The 15,810-nt window shown below is 43.5% G+C and overlaps 1 long non-coding RNA gene across 1 annotated transcript in view; it reads right to left on the bottom strand.

Moving 5' to 3' along the window:
• Positions 1-15,810, bottom strand: part of LOC135316756 (uncharacterized) — a 319,880-nt gene that overhangs the window by 75,090 nt on the left and 228,980 nt on the right. Inside the window, exon 7 of the long non-coding RNA XR_010376008.1 lies at positions 340-536. This is a non-coding gene — a long non-coding RNA (uncharacterized LOC135316756). The remainder of the gene's footprint in view (positions 1-339; positions 537-15,810) is intronic.

The following is a 15,810-nucleotide window of genomic DNA, read 5'->3' as shown; positions in this document are numbered from 1 at the left end:
CTGCAGAGAGGTAGAGAATATCACCTTTTCATGTACAAACCTAAACACTAATTCACAAGTCAAGTAATCTATTTCCAAGCGAAGAGCCATTCTGGGGTAGCTCACAGCAGTTTTCAAGAGGGAAGGGAAGTTCCTCCTATAACCTCTGATTTTTGAAAAGACAAATATCATCTTTGTACGCCTAACTTTGCGCATTCAAACTCATGCCCAAATTTTAAAAATAAATAAGAAATGCGGCCAAACGCATATCCCTGGGATTCTTCATGGGATCGGAAAAAATTCGGAGGTGTGTGTATGTGCACCGTGCATCCAGACACAAAATTCTTACAGCATTCTTACCTGTAATAGGTGCCAAAGCATTCTCAATCCATATTCACCAAAATTTTGTTCCATCTGTCACGCCAGCAAAATTCTCTTAGTTCTGTTTTTGGTAAACTTATGCATCCATGTCATTTCACTTGCTTATCAGGATCTCAGTCACACTTGTACAGTGCTGTCAACCATATCCTGAAGGCACAGGAGTGCTTGAGGTATTCCTGCAATTAGAATTATAGGGGAAAAAAAAAAATTACTGATGATGCATAAAATCTCAAATTTAATTCAGTCTCTCAGAGAGTGGCCAGGAAGACCATTCTGACAACAGTAACCGCTCCGCTAATGTCAGCAGACCTGACTCTCAGGGAGAAGATGAGCTAAGTGAGGCCAGGTCAAATTCACATAATTACTTTTCAGAGCAGAAACACATTTCAAAAAGCATATGCAAGCAGTTTTAATTTCTCCTTTTGACCATTTCCATGTATTATGAATGTACATTTGCACTTCATGTAAAAGTCAAGATAAACTGAATATAAAGCAACTACCCAAAGCAATCTCCTTTCACAAGCCACCTGCAGGAAAATGTTTTCTTAAAGTGCCTCTAAATGAACCACATTGAGAAAATAAAGAACATCATGATCTGCAAAAGCTGTGTGCTGCTAGCCATACACTGCTTAAGCATAGTGTTCATAAAAGTGAACCACAAGAAAAACCCAAACCGCTTTAGGGAGTGCCAGAGCCAAGATAGGAGGAGTGAAAATGGACCAAACGTGCAGGTGAGGGAACGGCGACTCAGGAAGGTATATGCGTTTCAGAAATCCAGCAAGGCCTCTTAGCAGGACAGCACTGTGTGAGCGACCTGTATGATACCAGCCAAAGCATGAAATGAGCTAAGACTCAGTTCTGTCAAGTGAGTCTGTAGCTGATCTTATCTTAGCCAGAAGTCTTACTCTTACATAAAACTTGGCTAACTAGACGGCTAATCCCACTAACATACCATGAGAAAGACTGGGAGATTGTTATCCGTGATGAGCACTATCTACCTCGGGCTATAAAGCTTCATCTAAGTTCATCTTCTCACAACTCCAAGCCTGGCCTTTGCATCAAACTCATGGGTCACTTCTGCTACCCCGGCATCTTGTGGTATAACCTTAAGCAACCTGGTGAAACTTCAGTGTTGGTGCTGCTTTGCGTGAGGGGTTAAACCAAATGCATCTAGAGGTCCCTTCTAAGCTCAATTAACCTGCTTTTATGTGATTCCAAAGTGGTTGAACACAGATGTTCCCGAAAAAGGGATGAACCAATTCGTGATGCTAGCCTGCTCCTTGCTCAAGGGGCAGCTTCCTCATGAACCAAGCTAGTTATCAACTTATATCCAAAGGAGATTTGATCATTAACATAATTTAGTAATTCAACTGGTGCAATTACACGTGCAACTAACATATGATCTCTTTTAAATCTCTACTGTTCCAATAGTATACTGTCTTCATTCAGTCCCACAGCCATGTTCACATTCCGCATCAAGAGATTGCAGGATTTAATTGCAAAACCCCCCTACTCTGCCTCAAGCAACACGGTTAGAAATGTGCTAAAGCCTTGTCCTGCACTGCCAACCACAGCACTGGCAAGGTACCATCTTCATATGTAACACCACTGCTTCTCAGCCAGAGAGACACGATCTCTTACGTGCCACTAACTATTCGTCCAGGAGCTGAGGGAGACAAGTGAAGCCGGTTTCCTTGTCAGCTGGTTGGCAGAGTCCCAGTTTCAGAACAAATGCTATCTGCATTTTACCTTGGAACAGCAAACCAGACGGTGGGGCACTAAAGTTCAGCTAGGAAAGGATTTGCTGTAGCCAGGGATGCCTGGGTACTCAGCTTCGTTATTTATTAGGATTGGTAAGATTTGTGGGGATGTCTCCCTGGCTGCCCTTCTCTCAGTCTTTCTTCAGCGGTGGTGAACATTGTTTCAAGTGCATTTTAAAAATGAGGAATGCCAGGCAAGCTCCATGAAATAGTTTTCAGAAAGTTTGCCAACCCCTTCCACCCCCACCTTATCCTGCATTTTTAACTCCACATTGAACTCTCTGTCAAATGTCTGGTGGGACTCTTAGTCCTGTGCGGAGAGGCTCGCTAGCAACATTTGTACGTAAACCCTATCGTTTCACACAACAGTTCCCAAGAAATTGTGTTTTTGAGGTCTTACACTATTTTCATTCCATACATAAAACTTAAGTTAGCGATATCTGGGTCTGTGGCTCTTGTCTTAACAAGGCCCAGAGACTCAGGTCTTAGCTGGATGGTGCTTGAATTTCTGCTCATGCTCCAGACCCCAGATAAATATGTGCGGTTAGTACAGACTATGCAAAGTGCTGAGCCGACCTCACGTCTCGGGTGCTACTTACATTGGAGCGTTGTAGTAGCACATCTACTAGCAATAGCAGTGACGTGTAGAACAAAGCACCTGGTGCTGAGGAACTGACAGCAACATTATACACATTTGAGGGGTTTTTTTGTTTGTTTGTTTTACGCTTTGGACTGGCCATAGCGTGATCCCCTACGAGCCAGATCCCATTTGCAGCTGGAGCTCTTCACGAGCGCTCCTGGAGTGCAACCTCCATTTCAGTGTTAGCTGAAAGGGATCCGGGTCATGCATACCAAGACCACCTCAAGATGAATATCAAGACACAGCGACTGTAGGCAGCTAGGACGTCAGCTGAAAGCCCGCTGCCGATCCCAGCTACAACACTAATGATGATGCAGCATCAGAGACCAACAGCTTTTGTACCTAAATAAATTGCATCCAGGTTTTGTATGCATCCAGGGCCTGTCCTCTGAGAGCACTTTAAAATCTGGATCATCCAAAAAGCTACAGACGACTGTGATGCCGGGGGTACTGCACAACGTGTCACTGTGGGCGTTAAGGTGAGCAGCTTGCTACCTGAAGTCTTCTCATTGCAATATTTCCATCTTCTTCCTCAGATAACGTATTCATTACAGGTTGGAAAGGCCTCATTACAATTTTTAAGTAGAAGGAAACTAGGAAGAATCTTCACACAAATGAATAAACTAAAATCCCACTGACAATACTACTGTTTACAGAATTCAAAAGACAAAGCGGCATCTGACAAAGCTAAAAGGACATGAACAAGGGGTCATGCATATCCAGAAGAGGAAAAACCCCACAATGCTAAAATGTGGAAGAGTATCTGAATATAAATTCCTGGTGAGAAATACATTTTTATTTATAGGAATAATATATTGCAAAATCTTCAGTATTCTTCAGAGCTTGTTTCCAGAGCAGCATGAGAGGCTGAGCATCATTAAAAGTTTCTGCTGGTGGTGGGGCACCTCCTGTTGAGGCACAAAATATGAGCTGGTCTGTGACAGCAGGAGAGGCAGCAGGAAGTGAAACACGCACCACTGGGTGTTTGAAATTCACGAGTCCTGCAGTCCTCATCTGTTCTTGACTTGTACCATCATCTTAGGGTTTTTGCCTCTGACTTCTCATTAGGTTAAGCTGTTATTTATGTTCAGAATCAAAGAAAGAAAACTGAACGATAAGAACACAAAATATTCTATGTTCTTGTGCATGCGTAGGACTGCAGAGGGTGCCAAGTCCCTGCGTGCACCAGGTGAGCAGAACTAAGGCTGGACTGCGAATTTCGTCTGCGATCCTACTTGCACAAGCCCTGCCAGCTGCTTCTGCTCCTCCTATAAGCAGAAAGCACAATCCTCCACTACACCAGAGATCAGGGAAACACAGCTGTATGTTGTTAGACAGGATTTAAGGTCTACAAGTAGAAGCTAGACAAATATGTATTTTGAGGATTTTTTTCTCTTTGCTGACACAAAAGGTTATTGCTGACAGCTGTCTATGAGAAATTACAGTGTGTGTAGCAAACTTAAGGACACCACATGAAATTGTATTACAGCTGTGATAGCAAAAAAGTGACTTTTTTTTTTTATGGAGCCTATTACACAGGACTTCAAGTCACGTAAAAGAATATTGGCAGTCTTAGACTCTCCTCTTGCTTGAACTGCTAAAAATCTAGCCAAACTAAAGGAACCCAGATGAAAACCGCAGCGAACCTGAAAGTCTGTTCCGAGAAGTGAAGTTGTATGCTCTTGTAATGCGTATTCATATGCCCTAAACCCTTAGTTCACCTTCTACTGTAGGTGAAAAAAATGGGGCATGCGATTAGTTCTGGTTTCCTTGCTTTTTATTGAGTCAGGTCCTCGTGTGACTCGTTGACAGAACTGAATGATGCAATCAAGAGATACCATTCCCTATACCTCAACTTGAAATGCCTTATTCTTGGGAAAACTTCCATTAGAAGAAGTGTGCGTCGTGGGTCAGGAGAGACATTCTGCTCGGATGAGCTGCATTTTGTTTCCAGCTCACATGAAGATTCTCTGTATGCTGTTGAGTAAGGCACTTGATCTCCAGGCCTCTCGGTTCCCCCTTCCTCGCTCACTTTGTCAAGCTCTCTCTTCGGGCAAACATGGCACCCATTCGACTTTGCCTTAAGGCACTACAGAAAATACATATTAATAACAATTAAGAGTGCTTAGACATGCAAGGCTAACTGTGGCCTGCCTCTGGCCGTCATGAATATGAACTTTGCAAATTTATCCACAGAAACTAGAATTGTGTAGAACTGTCATAACCACCACACCCGCTTATTGAACAGTCACGCAGCAGCAACTCCATTGCTTTTCTAGACTTATAACTATTGTCCCAGCTTTGCAAGGTGATTTCTCTTCATGCACTTTGTTCTGTATGTTAAAAAAATGGCAAACACTACGGTATAAAAGCTAATGGGAATGTCTCTGTCAACATATCAGTTTATGTCAAACAAAAAAACCCTGAATTCATGCCAAATATAAAATCAAATGTTTTAATGGAGATAATAATAATCTGTGGATACAAGTAAAAACTAATGACACTTGCCTTTTATTCCTGTCAGTAACCAGTACTCTCCATATGCAGATGGCAAAACCCTAATAAGCCTTTATTTGATTATTAGTGAATCTAGATCGGATATGGGCCTCTTATTCAGAGGAGTATATAAAATTGTTGATACTGTCTGCCCTTTTCTCCCTATAAACATTTGTCAATTCACTCACCATCTGCTGTTCTGTGTATACACATGCTCAGGATAATGTTAGCTGAGGTTGCAATATAGCTATGTTAAATAATTTTATCTGATTTGTTGGATGATGGTATTTCTAATGGAAAACAACATGGTAATTTCAGAATGCTACTGATTAGATGAAAATGATATTGCATCAAAGTTACTTCCTTAATTTATTCTGAAAAAAACAAGAAGGATTTCTCTATTAAGATGCTTAATTAAAATCTATCTTTCTCCATACAAAAATCTATACTTCAGGTCCTGCATGTCATGTCTGAAAAGAACAAAGGCTGATTAGCATCTTTTACACTCTGCTTTTCTTTTTGTCACTTATACATTCATTACAGCAATTCCAGCCAGGTTTAGAAGGTCTGAGGGGAAGGGTGCTATTATACGGACTGGCTGAGCTCAGGCAGAAGAACAAAAGGATGCAGCTGATCTTTTTAGGTTTATAAAGAAAATGGTGGGAGTGGATGGAGTCCAGATGGGACTGGGGGTGGGGTGTGATGGGGAACGGTTCCTACTTCGAGGGGATCCGTGAGAAACACATCACACAAATAATGTCACAGGAGCTGATCCTAAAGTCGAACTGCTCCATCACTGTCCTAGAATTTCAGGGTTCCCTCCCAAACATAGAAATAAAATAGGAAAAAAGGCAACCTGAGCACTAGCGATATGGCACACGCACACGCATGTGGGCTGAGACCCAGACACACAGGCAAACTTAGGCACACTCACCAACAGGCTGGTAAGAACCACAATGGGAAAAAAAATTAAATTCCATCTCTTTCTCTCACTGAAGCAGTGAATTTCATGTTGCTGAGTTGTAACAACAAAAAAAAGGACCCTCCTAGCCTTTAGTGCCTCATTCTTTAACATATTGCCTACAGAGAACTCTGAGATCTCCGATTATGAGAACTTTCCATCTGTCTTGTTCCTGAAAAATGAAGTTTGCGTCAGCTCAAACATCCACCTCATGGTGGATGCATCATTTATCTGCAAACCAAGATGATGCTGGTTTAAAATAAGAAAGGCATACACTACAAAATTCTGAAAATATTCTTTTATACCATACCCTAAACAAGAGGAGCAAGTCCTAGCAACACTACATACTGTTATTTGCATGAGTGGAAAGGAAATTATTGAGGTAATTAGCTGCAAGTTGGGCAGAACATGTGCCAAAAACCTGACCTTCACTCTTATAGGAGGCCTGATTCTGTCCTTGCTTACGTACATCCGCAGTGGGAAAAGCCTTCTTGCGATCCACAGCATTTGCAGTGCTGCACACAGGGAGACTCTCGGTCAGCTCCTCTTCACTGCTACACCTCAGCAGCTTCTAAGATATAACGGGTGGTTGAGTTTGGGAGTAGCGCGCACGGAACCCTCTCCCTCGTAGTAACCCCCAGCAAATCTTCTGACAAGATGCCTCTTACTAGTCCCAGGGCACCCCGAACATACGGGAGTACCACAGTCTCCCTACCCGAGAAGCGTGTCTGCCAACGCTCCAGCAGAAAATGTTAGGTGAATTTGGAGAATATTTTGGTGTGTGAAGTAGAGCTAGAAAAATGTGCGCTTCGCATGCTTGCCTGGGGCCACCTGCCCGTCTCTCAAGCCTGCGTCCACCATTCCTGGCACGTCGCAGAGGAGCTGGGAGCACGGAAGACTTTTCTCTTGAGTGTTGCAGGTGAACACTAAGAAATCACTTGCCTCTGCTCTCCCCATCAAAACAGATTGCGGGGGAGGGAAAATAACAGCAAAGCAACGTCCCCCTTGCAGTGCCCATTTTCTTTAGATTTACTAGTGTAAATGTGCTCCAGAGTCAGTCGCCTGCAGAGGCAGGGCTCAACTTTGGCACAGTGCCGCATGCTGATCTGATGCGTGCTTAGAGAGGCAGAGAAAATCCAAAGACAGAAGCAGCAAGCAGTGGGATTAGCTTTGGCTAATTTGTGTCAGCATCACTTTGACCCAGACCTCCTAAATCCAGGCAAGCTACTTTCTAAAGGAGCCGAAAATATTCTTGGTGTCCAGCTCTGGGTGCAACACAGATTGTCCCAAGTATCCATCAACTCTATTAAGCAACAGCGTCAGGCAACAGACTTCAACTCTCTTTTTAGATCAAACTAAAATATGTACATGAGATGGTTCATTCAAGGTGTTACCTCTCATTTTTCTCACTCTAGCACCTGGGAGATGTGTGAAGAACAGCTGAGCCAGCTACAGAGCTTCTCCCAGGTCCTAGGCTGAGCGGGGCACAGAAAGCTTCCTGTTCTGCTCATCACCGTATAGGAAATGAGTGCAGGGTGCTCCCTAGAATGGAGGTGAGAAACATCAGCACGGAGCAAACGAGCTGCAAAGCAGGGGGACACAGGGTTTAGGTACGGACAGTTGGAGGGATGAGAACAAAACATGTCCAGAGGAATGGCAGAAGGCAGACATAAGGAGACGGTTTTCTGAGGACCGCTCCCTATGGACTGCCTGCTTTGAGACAAAAAAGTGACTACCCAGTGTCAGCCCCAGAAATTGTTCTCCAAAGTCCTCTATCCTCAAAATATCTGCAAAAAAGCAATTAAAAACCGCATGAGAAGTCGAACAGTCTGCAGTATGGTGTGCATTTGCTCATGTCTCCTCTATTTCTTTCTGTTATAGATAGAATAAAATTTTCCCACACTACAAAGAACGACCATCGAGTGCTGACATCTCCACCGCTACAGGCATGCTGGATGGAGTTCCTGACTTCGGAGACTACAGATTAAGTAGGAAATACACTAGTGAGACAGGAAACCAATAAGAGACCGTTATGCCAAACTATTCAACCTGCTCCCAATGGCTTATTGTCCCATGCAATAGAGATTGCCTGCTTCAAGTGGTCTGTATCACACTGTCATTCTGTGATTTTTCACTGCGGTGTGTGTTTTGCCACAGTCTGTATACTTGGGAAGAGGAATTTTGCTAGTGATATCTTTGCTCAGAACCACCTAAAAAAACAACTTACCTTTCTGGAGTTTTTCTAAACAGTTTGGTTTTTTGGATTAAAAGGGTTTGGTTTGGTTTTGGTGCTAGCCTTTATTAACCCTCACAGCTCTGACAGGCTCAGCCTTCTCAGGAGAGATCAGCAACTAGCTGTAAATATATTAGGCAAGACAATTTTCCAAAACAAGCTGGAAATTGTTGGCTATTTGGACACAGAGGACAATGCTAGCTTTGCCAAATCATCAGAGGCGTGCATTTCCTCAAGGTTCCTTCTGAATGCACAAAGTGATTATTAATGGCTGTCTACCTCTGGCAGATGTAATTTTATCTGTCTTTTCCCCTAATCTGATCATCAGCTTCTCAATCTTGTCCTCACTCATCAGTCTCTCCTCCACATAGTATTTGTGTGGCTCATCCAGCAGTTTACTATTGACAGCCCAGTTACAGTTATCACCATTACTTCCAGAAAAGCGCCTGTCTTCATTTCATCCTAATTCCCAAAGACATTAAAAAATTAGGTGCCAAAACTTACTGACTTTATAATTTTGCCCAGAATGAGTCAACCTACAAAAAGATGGGGAATTGCTCACTTATGGAAGTGCAGCAACATTACAACACGTTCTCATGTTTTCTGCACTTAGAAAAAAATGTTTTAGTCTTGTTGATGAATTTGCTTCCGTTCCCTTCTGCTGGGTGTCATGGTTATAGCTGGGATAGAGTTAATTTTCTTCCCTGCAGCTGGTGCAGTGCTGTGCTCTGGACTTAGTATGAAAACAAGGTTGATAACACACCCATGTTTTCATTGTTGCTGGGCAGCGCTTGTACTAGTCAGGGGCTTTTCCAGCTTCCCAGGCTCTGCCGGGGGCACAAGGAGCCGGGAGGGGAGGGGGCACAGCCAAGAGAGTGGATTCACACTGGCCAAAGGGATATTCCATATCATGTAACGTCATGCCCAGTATGCTAACTGGGAGGGGCTGGCCGGGGGAGGGAGGGAGCAATCACGGCTCGGGGACGGGCAGCACTGGTCGGTGGGTGGTGAGCGGTTGTATCGCTGGTGTTTCTGGTTTTTCACCTTTTCCATTTTATTATATTATCATTGTTGTTATTATTATCATAATCATTATCATTACAATTAATATTTTAATTGTAATTATTAAACTGTTCTTATCTCAACCCACTAGACTTTTTTTTGTGCTTTTGCTCTTCCGATTCTCTCCCCCGTCCCGCCGGGGTGGGGGCAGTGAGTGAGCGGCTGCGGGGTGTTTAGGTGCCTGCTGAGGCTGAACCACGACATGGGGTAAGACTGCTTTTCTTGAGCCCAGGCCAGTATGCATTCAAACGCTGAATTTATTCCTGTGCTATCACCTGGAGGTCACATCTACATCTGCTTTTGGGGCAGTCACTGTCATCCAAGCACATTCTCTCCTGCTCTTCTGCACTAAAAAAATTTTCTACATCATGAAGCAACTTTTGGGTTTCCAGGCCACACAGTAAAGGTATAGAGCAAATATCTACAGGACTGTTTGGTTGGCTGTGAGGAGATATTAGTGAGCTAGAATCTAAACTAAGCACCTAGAATCTTCCATCATCCAGCTGTTTTGCTCTTTTCAAAAGAAAAAAGCTCCATTACTACCAAAACATGGCAATATCTATATCTCATTGAATATTGAGGTTGATGCTTGCTATGTATGTTCTAATGCAGGTGACTATTCCTAGAAAACCAGTGGCTAAAAACCAAGTGCAGCTGCCCATTTCTGACCTTTTTAATTAAGAGTGTGGTGGACTGGGACATCTGTACTACTCATGGAGCTGAAGAACGAAGATAAGAAAGAGGAATCGGCAACCTAGCTCTGCTGTGGGTGAACATACAGCTAAGTTTTACAGAAACTATAATTTCAGGTATTAAATAACTGCATTTAAAACTGGAATAACATGTATGTAACTTGTCATTGTATTCATACTGTAATTACTACACATGATAAAATAAATTCACAACACATTCAGCCATTATACTACTTTAGTAAGAATAATCCATTTAATTTCTATCACAGGTACACAGGCCCTATAAATACATAACTATAATAACATAATATAATCCCCAACAACTGTGCTGTGGTCATTCACAAAAAAACCAAAGAGGTCCCAACATTGCCAGAGACACCTTCCACTCTCTGGAATTAACCACTCCTACGAGGCTGCGTTGCAGACCTCACCTCTAACTTGGACATAAACTGACTTTGGTGGGGATTATAGCAACGTTAGCACAGTTTCTGTAGTCTACGAACCTACAAACTGCCTTCTTTAAAGCCGTGATGGATACAGCACGAGATATATCACCCCTGATCTCTGAAGCTAGATACTCTGACAAGAATAAAACTATGGCAGTAACAGCGTCAGGCTAGACCCTGCATAGTTTAGGCCCTTATTAGTAGAGTAACACCAGCATCCAGCTCACGCAGGACACACAGCAAGGGGGCGGAAAGAAACGTCAGAGAAAGCAAGGCTGTAGCCACAGTACCGTTAGTACTACTTTTCCCTTTTTACTCCTCTAAGCCTCTGGCGTCTTTACACAGAGCCCGGCTCCCAGAACTTGCACGCGTCTAATTCGAAATCAGGAGAGTGTGTTCAATAGCCGCAGTGGAGAGACAGGCTGTTGAATATTTTTTCTTTCATCACTGAAGGATTCCCTGCTGGTTGTAATCAAGATCCATAAACTTGCAACCTAAGTCAGTCTGAATGCTGTGATCCCAGCCTCCTTTATTGCTGCTAAATTCAACCGTACGTACACATCCTCTTGCGTTCTGATCTACTGTGCAAGAGCAAGAACTGTATGAGATTCACTTGGTTAACGTTTCAATGTCATGATGTGATGATACAAGGCAGGAGCTTTAACCCAAGAGACGCAGGAAAACAGAACTGGACAAAGCTCTGCACGGAACAATACTGAGGAGAATGATCCTGAACGGGTGCCCAGGGAATAAGCTGAACTACTTAATACATCTTTTTTATCTCTTAACTTTCATGATGAAACTTCCAGTTAGTTTTTGAGCAAAGTACAATAACAGTCAAAATCTTCCTCTAACATGTACTCTAAAATTAGAGAAATTTACCCAGTAATGTAAATGTCAGTCAATTTTTTTTTCTTAAAAAAAGCAAAGTGAAAACAAAACCCAAATGGCTTCAAACTGAAGCAAATGCAACACCAAGTTTATCTGACTGTACAGTCCCTTACAGACAATAATTTATTTTAGCAACGTGACATCTAATATTGCTGCACTACAATTTTTACACATACGCATGTAAAGATCGGAGCACCTCCTATTGTCTGATAACTCATTGCTCAATTAATTGGTTTGTGTTTAGCCAAGTGTATTTCTCAGTGGGTACTAACCACACACCAGCTATGAACTTTAAAGTAAAACCAATTATTAATTAACAGTAAAGAAACAATCTGTAAGGCATCTTAAAGAATGCAAACCTTCATTGTAAACTGCTGAATGGAAATGCACAAGTAGAAATATGGCAGCAGGAGAAGTTTTCCTGCACAGAGAAGAAAAACATGTACAAGCCGAGCTTTCCCTCCGCCTTCACAGCAGTAGCAGTGTATTGAGGAGACAGACTTCAGCTTTTTTTTTTCCTCTCATCACTAAGAAGGATACCCTGCTGGGTGTAATCAAGACCCATAAACTCAGGTCTTCAGTCAGCGTGAATGCCGAGATCCCAGGACTGGCCTTATTTTGTGATACTAGTTTCAGGCCTATGCTCGGCATCCTATGCCAAGGCGCTGCATGTCAGCCTGGGCTATTGATTCACACTTCTAGTTTCATTTTTAGATTAATTAACTTTACACCAGTGTAAAACAGTGAAGCATTCAGCTAAATTTAAGCCATTTACATTTCAGTAAATATGGCGTGGATGGCTCAAAGCTGTAAGGCCAAGGTGTTGCACAGACAAGCAGTGAGAAAAGCACCCTCATGCCTCACAGCTTTCATTTCTCTCTATTCTTGTCTCACAGGCACTGCCAGAAATTAAGCCTGTCTGACAGAAATGCCTAGCATCTGTAAAACTTTTCTTTATTATGAGCAATCTACCTGAAATTTTCATGTTTGACAATATTTTACCCGCACAGTGGCATTCTCTGAGAATTCAAGTTCCCTTCTTTATTTGCCACATGCACATCCCTGTGATAACTCCTCTTCGAGATATTGATGATTTGTCAATTTTGCGCATTTGTCATTCATATGTTATGAACGTCAAAATGTCATTAAATGTGAAGGCAGGAACAAGATAACTATAGGTACTTACTCGGTGCGATTAATACTGAATGTAATTTTGCTCTTAATACACTTGATATAATTTTACCTGTAAGTTATTACAAACGGACTGAATATTTTCCCTTCAAATTACCCTGATGATGTCATAGTGTTTGCTTACTTCTAATATAAGTCTTTCTATCTGTCACCATTTGTCAGCGGTGGCTAGGCCAGAAAACATCCATCCGTACAAATAAAGCCGTAAATGCTTTTAAAGTTGAAATGGGGTATTCAGGATGCTAACCTGAAGACCCCCGAGTGTGTGACTCTCTCCGAAATCAATGCCAGTTTCTCGGTGCAGAGGCATCCAACGCGGCTATGGAACGAGACGGACACCGCTCGCAGTACGCGAGCAAGTCCCAGTGACGCGGCCAGCGGCAGGGCTGTCGCGGCGAAGCGCCCACCACCCCTAGCGCAAGGAGCTCTGCAGCCTTCCCACCACGCTCCGCCGCAGAGCGCGCTCCCAGGTGTCGCGCCGGCTCACCTCCAGCACACCTTCACACCAACTCAGTTGCGCTCTCAATTGCTCTTTTTAAAATGGACAGAGTAAGCTTGCTGAGGAAGGCACCATGTTTTCTTTGTTTACAGACAGAATTTAGCATAATCTGGTTTCTGAGGCAATTAAAAGAAATAAGAATTTTCCTGATTTAGCTTGCAAATTACTAGTGCTTTCCATAAAATACTCTAAAGTGACGCTTTTGGAAAACATTCCTAAGTTTTCATTTTTCCGCTTTTGCATTTCTGGCTGCCTACAGTGTGCGATGCATCCCCTCTTACCTGTATTAAGGCTAGAGACTTCTGCTGGCTTTGTGCAGATTTGTGTTTGAGTGCTCTGTGGTTTATTTGCTCATTTGGAAAAGAATAAAGAACTGAAAAATTAAGAATACTTAAAAATAATACTAATTTTTTAAGGTGTACATTGTAGAAATTAAGTCTATCTTGCTATTTGGCTGCAAATGAAACCAAGAATTATAGTTATGACATGAGTTTCCATCCCCACATAGGTCTCTCTCAATGTTCACATCATTTATGTGAATTTGTAGTTTGTGAAGTTGTGCTTAAAACCAATAAAACCCCCAAAACCCAGAAGATGCACCAGCGGGACCTCTTCAACTAGCACAGGCTGATCCTTCTCCTATTCTCTAAGATCATAACTCTTAGGCTTTTGATTCCCTTAGTCTTGAAACTATAAAAATCTTATTTCTATAAGCTCTTTTATTGTTACCCACATAGTCAATACTGTCATTTTCATTCATATCATTCTGTAGGGAAGTAAGAGGAAATGAACCAGACGGAACAGAGCTATAAATAAGATTCAGCTACCCTGTTCCAAGTGCAGATTCAACAGCATTCTTTTAAAATCACAAAAATACAGCTTGGGAATTATGGGAAGTTTTCTTCTTACTGGAGTTCTGAGATTAGCTTTCATTCAGTGGCCACCCTTTATTATTGATTTATGTGAATAAAAGATGCATTTGCTTAAAACTAGCTCCATGAGTACAAACAACAGAGCAGGCTCACACTGCATGTACACATTAGCTCATGCTTATGAGAAAAAAGAACTCAAGAATCATAGAATTCTTAAATACAATGAATTCCATTCTTAACATAAAGAGTCTTCAGGCTAAAGAGGAAAATCTCACAGCAAATGGATTATCATTGGTTTCTTACTGCTTGCTATGTAATACGATGGGTTGTTTGCTTTACAGCAAGATGGAATCATAGAATCATTAAGGTTGGAAAAGATCTCCAGGATCATCAAGTCCAACCCTCAGCCCAACACCCCCGTGTCTCCTAAACCATGTCCCCAAGTGCCACGTCTGCACGTGTTCTGGACCCCCCAGGGACGGTGACTCCCCACCTCTCTGGGCGGCCTGTGCCAGGGCCTGACCGCTCCTTCAGTCAAAACGTGTTTCCTAATATCTGATCTAAACTTCCCCTGATGCAGCTTGAGGCCGTTTCGCTTGTTACCTGGGAGCAGAGACCAGCCCCCCCCTCACTCCAGCCCCTCTCAGGCAGCTGCAGAGAGCGAGAAGGGCTCCCCTCAGCCTCCTCTTCTCCAGGCTAAACCCCCCCAGCCCCCTCAGCCGCCCCCCAGCACACTTGTGCTCCAGACCCTGCCCCAGCCCCGCTGCCCCTCTCTGGACACGCTCCAGCCCCTCCAGGCCCTTCTTGTCCCGAGGGGCCCAAACCTGAGCCCAGCATTCGAGGTGGGGCCTCCCCAGGGCCGAGCACAGGGGCCCCATCCCTGCCCGGCCCCTGCTGGCCACCCCAGTGCTGACACAAGCCCGGGGGCTGGTGGCCTCCTTGGCCACCCGGGCACTGCTGGCTCATGCCCAGCCGGCTGTCAGCCAGCAAGATAATGATGTATAATACTGGATATATTTTTGGGTGGAATTCTGAAAAAAACCCCAAACCAAATCTTACGCGAAGTCCATGGACAATTTCGCTGGGCTGACAAAACACTGCGAATACCAGTTTTATGTAAATCCTTAGGAACAAAATAGGCCTACTGTGCTCTGCCAGAGACACGTGGGCAGCAGCTTGTACCCTCCTCTCCAGCAGCCGAACACGAGGCAGCCAGTTTCACCCGACTTGGCTGGCTGCGGCAGTGGGGGTGAGGTGCCCATGCCCCAGCAAGGCTGAGCCCCCGGAGAAATCACAGCAGCAGCACCTGTTGGGAGAAGGAGCAGGAAAACCCCTGGGGGGAATCACAGTGAATGCAAGGGGATATTGTGAGAGCTGGACGTCCAAGGTGGGCGACAGGGAGCGGCTTCAGCGGTTTCATGACTGGGCACATGCTCCTTGGGAAGGCGCACAGATGAAAACCCACTCGAGAAATGCCGGCAGCTGGCAAGCTCGGTCAGCAGCCTATCGCTATGCAAGGGTACGCATCGCAGTGAGTTTTCCACAGGTTACTCTGCAGCTGACCTTCATTTGCAAATGGTTATGGATATCCCTTAATTTTATATTCCCCTTACTATATACAGGAGCAAGAGAGCAGTTAACACAAAACTACAGATAAACATAACTGGAGACGTGATACAGACAAATGCTGGAAAGAGTCAGCTGAAA

The sequence above is a fragment of the Phalacrocorax carbo genome, chromosome 22 (assembly GCF_963921805.1).
Source record: "Phalacrocorax carbo chromosome 22, bPhaCar2.1, whole genome shotgun sequence".
NCBI lineage: Eukaryota > Metazoa > Chordata > Aves > Suliformes > Phalacrocoracidae > Phalacrocorax > Phalacrocorax carbo.
Note: the sequence above shows the minus strand (reverse complement) of the source record. Positions and strands in the feature narration are given on the sequence as shown.